Source organism: Pteronotus mesoamericanus, unplaced genomic scaffold, assembly GCF_021234165.1.
Source record: "Pteronotus mesoamericanus isolate MK-2021 breed Mesoamerican mustached bat unplaced genomic scaffold, CSHL_Meso_final scaffold_705, whole genome shotgun sequence".
NCBI classification, from domain to species: domain Eukaryota; kingdom Metazoa; phylum Chordata; class Mammalia; order Chiroptera; family Mormoopidae; genus Pteronotus; species Pteronotus mesoamericanus.
The window spans coordinates 52170-58280 of NW_026555326.1; positions in this window are offsets into that span (position 1 = coordinate 52170).

Consider the following 6111-nt stretch of genomic DNA (forward strand, 5'->3'; position numbering starts at 1 on the left):
ACCTCCATTTTAAAGTCCTAACCAGCTCGATACTTTAAGAAAAACAATTGCAATAGTACAATATATGCCTGTAAAACATGCAAACATCAAAAATTCAGGTGAATGTGAAAGTTTTCCTCCTTGTTCTTCCTCCGAATCCAATTCCCTTCCCCAGAGGCAGCCCCTGTCAATAGTCCAAGCACATGTGCTAAGGATTTTGAACTTTATTTTGTAAGCTGCCTGGGGTAAAGCCAGAATCTGCAAATTCTAGATACAGATTCTAGCAGACCTTTTGCATATATGTACAAGGAGATATGTGTACCAGGAAATACAAGGATATTTATTGCTGTGAAAAATATCTTAATCTCCGTTTTAAAGAACTACATAAACAAACTGGTATATTCATATAACAAAATACTACATTGCAATTAAACTGGATAAACTAGACATTTATGTACCCAATAAATAGATTCTCAAAAACATCAGGTGAGTATGGAAAATAAATAAAATTATTTCTCTATGCCTGCCATCTATCTATCTTTCTATCATTCTATTTACCTATCGATCGATCTAGCCCAAGTATAAAAACATGGACCACATGAAAACTCACTAACTCATTGTATTAGTGTCCTGTCAGTGCAAACTTAGTCATTTGGAAGAGCACAGCTGTTCTTGAGGTCAGCAGTCCACAGCAGAGCAGCAGGGCTGTGTTTCTCCTGGAGGCTCCAGGAGAGGATCTTTGACTTTTCCGTGCCCTGGCGGTTACCCATGTTCCTTGGCTCCTGTCTGCCTCACACCAGCCTCCGCTTCCATCGTCGTATCTTCTCTGACTCTGACCCTCCCTCTAATAAAGACGCTTGCGATCACATTGGACTCAGCTGGCTCATCCAGAATACTCTTCCCATCTCATAACCCTTCGTTCAGCCACAGCTGCAAAGTCCCTTCTGCCACGTAAGGTCACATATCCACAGACTCCAGGAATTAGGGTTTGGGCATCTTTGGGGGCCGTTATTCAGTCATGATAATGTTTATGTGAGGACAGAAGAAGGAAAAGCGGGTTGGGGAGATGAGCTAAGAGAGCTTCAATTTTATCTTCTAGGTTTAATGTCTCTGTTTTAAAAAAGTTATCTGAAACAAATTGTCAAATGGTAGCTTTCTAATTATGGATGGTAGGTATTACTCACATTATTTCATATGTGTATTATTTCCTTTATCAATTTCTTCTCAAAATTACAAAGAGAGAAATAAGGTTAGGAAGGGAATCTCTACTTCATATCTAGGGAAGGTATGTTGTTGTGCTACTGTGTGAATCTAGAATGGAAGAATCGGACTTGCGGTTCGAGAAAGACAGAGCAGAACCTTAGCATTTTAGACCAGAAGGGACCACAGGAAACAGCTGGGCCGGTGGTTGGTAGATGGTCCTGGGAAGATCCAGCTCAGGGCAGTACTTCAAAGGGCTGCAGGGGCCCAGAGTGCGTCCTTTACAGTCCCCCACCTTCTCTTATTCCACCCTCACCGCTCCCACCTTCCTTTCAGCCAAAGCACATCCATCTCTGTCTGTATTGTATGTTGGGCTTCCACAGAAGATGTCATCATTCAAAAAGATGTTCTGTTGTTTAAGTAAATGCATATACACATACATGCACACATATTTACACACATAGACCGTCTGAAAAACACTGATCTGCTCCAGCCTTCATCCTTGTGTGATTGAGGAATTTGAATCCTGGAAAGACAAGTGACTTAAGATCCGTGAAAGGTGTTACTATCTCTTAGTAAATCTCTCTTATTTCTGAGTCAGAGCACAGGGCCCCTGTAAATCCACAGAGGAAAACCTTAAGATTTTCCAGTAACTGGAACTGTTTTATCTGAAACGCTTCCTGCAGTCATGGATTCCGAGGACAGGGGTGGAGACGAGGAAGGAGGGGGTGTTTCTTGTTCATCCTCCGGACTCCAGATGAATAAAGAAACTCCTGGAAAGAGGGTTATCAGGAAGGGGAGAATAAGTAATAAATCTTTAAATATGAAAAGTAGTTTAGAAAAATCTGGATTCTTCAGAACTCAAGCGGACACAGAGGCGTTAACCCTCCTTACCTCCTTTAATTCTCTCCCGCTTTTGTAAAAGTATGCGTGTTTTCCTTATTCTGTCTTTCTAAGTCTGCTTTTTGTCTGTATGCCTTTTGTTTGACTTTCATATTTATTATATTTTATTTGAAGTGAAAGGAGAGGGCAGGGAGCCCTCCCTCGCAGGCGTGGGGAGTGTGTGTGGCGGAGGCTGGACCTCAGAGGAGATTTCCTTTGCCAGTTCTGGAATGGAAGCTGTATAGAGGTTCGGAGGGTCCACCAACACAGAGGAGGGCAGAAAGAGGAAGCAGTCAGCCCAAGACCACCCACTTGGCAACGTGCGTGCTATGCAGCATGGAGCGTGGTGTGAAGAACCGGCATCTACTTCTGGAGACTGTCAATCATATTAAGCTTTTGAAAAATATTTGCATTAAGTTGTTGCCCTCAAACCAGTTTGTAGAGGTTAGATTTGGGTGTAGCTGAGAGAACTGATGACTAACATTTCTTGGACACGTTTCTGCTAGGTGATCATCTTTGCCCTGGGCATTCGTGGGCTGTGGTGGAACCTCCTGGTGGCCCACTCAACTTCCATCTCTCCCTTCCTTGCTAGCAGAACCCCAACATTGTTTATCTATTCTTTCCTTTTGAGGCTCAGAGAAAGAGGACCCTATCGCACACCAAAGGTAAGTACTAACTAATTTACACAAATCATGATATTTCCATTTTCCTTAACAATGAGTGGCTATGGGAAAGTTGTATAATACAATTCTGGCCAATGAAGCATAAAGGGAAATCATTTTGGGGGATGGTTAAGGTTCTAGGGAAGAGATGGCCCTTCTCTCTGGGTATTGTGTCTAGATGGGGTTCTTGAAATTGCTGCAGTCACCTTGTCAGCAGCCTCCAGATGAATGTCTGCTCATAGGGGCGGCAGAGCCAAGAGTCCTGATGTTCCTCCCTGGAGGCCTGGGACAACTCTGGGCTTAGTATGTGATAGGACTTCCTAGCCTGTGACATGATCATTTTCTTATGCTTAAATCATATTAAATTGGGAGTTCTGTTGCTTGCATCGGAAATCATCCCGCGATCCAAAGGTTAGTTCACATACTCTTCACCACTGTCCGTGCAGTATCTACTTCCTTTTTATAGATTAAGTTAATACAGTTGGTAAGCAGCTTAGTCGAAATTCAGCCCAGTGCTGACTTTATGACGGAGATGGGACCAGGCACTGCCCTGAGGGTGAGGCCAGGATTTTGTTCACAAGTACCTAGTACAGTGCGTGTCACATAGTAGCCCTTTTGAATGAAAATGAGCTCAGATCCTGTTTATTTTATTACCCTATGCTACTACTTTGGAAATAACAAGTAATTCCTATTTTCCTGCAATATGGTAGACCAGATATTCTTAAAAATCCTACCACTGCTAAATACCTAAAATATCTAAAATGAATCAAACCATTTAAAAAACTTTAAAAAGTGCATTGCTGAGCTGGCATGCCCCCCGCGCCCGCCACACAGAGAAACTAAAAGCCTCCCACTCCCTACCCCTCCAAAAAATCAAATAGCAAATCTAGAGAGGTAAGTGAGTGGTAAAGCCAGAGGCTCTCTGAGGGAAAAGTCTGTCAATTTCTAGAGGCCACAGGGCCCACAGAAGCAGAAGGATCGGATCAGACAGCCCAGTGTGAAGCTGGGCTCCTGGGGACTGACGTGCCGTGGGCGTGCGGTACCTGACAAAGGGACTAATAAGGAATTACTTGTCTTGAAAAGAAGCCTCCTTAAGATATGTGTCACCATAAGGCAGCCCTCAACTCCAGCTTCCAGTCCAAATTCACTCTATCTGCATATTCTGGAAATCCTCAAATTGAGAATTTCATTTAAATTGATCCTCACTAGATTGTGATTCTGAGCGCCAAGAAAAAGCAAATGTAATTCTCTCTGGAGGAATATGCCTCCCTCAGCCAGGCCTCAAAGAATTCCAACAGGTAAAGATCCCATAAATATAAACTCACAGTTTTTAAATACAAACCACAAAAACACACAAGGAAACCAAATGCCGTAAGAGTCAACAGAGGCAACAAAGATGAATCAGACTTCAGATACTGGAATTATCAAACTCCAGAATATAAATTAGTTAAATATAAACATTTCAATTCGGTGGAATGAGGAAAGGAAAAAAGTCATGGGGGCCCAAAAAATGGTGAGAGAATACAGTTAACATCCAAATTACTAAATAATATTGTACAGCATGTAAAGATTCTAGCAGTGAAGAATGTAAGGAAATTCGAAATAAGGGGAAAAAATTACTAGGTGTTTCCAGTAGAAAACTATGCATGGTTCAGAACACACCCTTTAGGATTACCTGACTCTAGCCTTTCATTGCCTTTGAGCTATTTGACAACTCTGTAAATAGTAGATAATTAATGGCAATGCAAATAATTCTCACCTATAGATATTTAATTAACTGGCAATAGAGGCCTTGAGAGAGATAAACCTCTGGGGACTTTCTCTCCTCCTTGGTTAGCTGCGAGCAGGATGAGAGTGGAACAATAAGGAAGCTTCCAGAACTGCACTGTCCAGTATGATAGCCATGATGGCTAATGAGAACATGAAGTGTGATCGCCCAAGTTAACATACGCTGTAAGTATAAAATGCACACCAGATTTTGAAGACTTGTATAATGAAGAATGTAAATGTCTTATTAATAATTTTTTATATTTATTACAAGTTGAAATGACAGACATGCAAGGGAATTCTGTCCGGTAGAGGAACAACATCTCTCCTCACCCTCAAAAAAGCAGTTTTACATCCATTTGCAAATTCCTGATCTATAAATGTGTCGTCCTTTGGACTCCTTGGAACCCATTGCAACATCTGCCTAGTCTTCTCTTTAACAATGAGTTTAAACGATCTTTAAAATATGATCTTTATCTTTTCTTTTGAGTTGTCCTTATAACAAGGAGTATAACAAAATAGAAGAAAAAGTGGAGTCTCCTTCTCCCTCAACCCTTGAAAACCACCGGCGATCTGGTAATCGCGGAGAGCCAGTAGAGAGAGGTGGCGGTCACTGACAGGCGCAGAGCACGCTGCCCCTCCGCCTGGACAGGGTCCACAGGTGGCCCTCAAGGCTGCCCCCAAGGTTAACAGCTGCCCCAGTTTTCTTCGGTGTAAGACTGTCTGAGTCCAAATCATGGCTTCACAACTCAAATCTGAGAAATTTGGGACAACCTTCTTAAAATAAACATTCTGTGCCTCAGTGTCCTCATCTGAAACTGAAGAGAGTGACACAATCCACCCGGTGGGGTTCTTGTAAAGACTGAGTTATATTTGTGAATCACTAGAAATAGTGCCTCAACCAGCAGTTAAAGCAAGTCTTAGCTAACACTATTTATTATTGTCTGCATGACAGAATGGTGTATTTTCAGGCAAATTTCAGTCTCAAACAGTACCAGTGCTTGGCAAAAAGTGCTACTTTCTTAATCTTTCTCCTTGCTATTCCTTTTTGCCCACCCACTGTTTCTGGGGGCTGCTGGGAGTGAAACTGTATGCGAGGGAGACACAGAGGAAAAAATGGGAAGTGAATGCCAGGAATCAGAAGGGCTGGTGTATCTGTAACATCTGATTTGAGGTGGGAGAGGAGGGACATACCAAAAATTTTGTCTGTTGCAAAATATCCCATCAACCTCAGCCCCTTAGTCAATTCATTTCACTGGAGGGAAAATATTTTCTCCAGAAGACCCCATGAAAATGTGATGGAATCAATGGGGGAGCCATATGGAGGAGCAGCTGCTAAGCCTGCAGCCTCAGATGCCACATTGCTTGTGTTGGATATCCTGGCCTGCCACTTTCCCGCAGTGGCAACTTAGACAATTTGCTGGAATGTCTTTACCTCATAGGGTTCTCAGAGGGTTACATAAAATGGGGAACATGATATGCCCGGACAGTTAGCAGTCAATAATCTAGTGGTGCATACAGTATGGGCCTACAGATGACTAGTCCCTTGGCCCTTGACCAGGATTGCACATTGTAATCTCCAGGAGAATTTATTAAAATGCAAGGAGCCAGATGCAAGGGC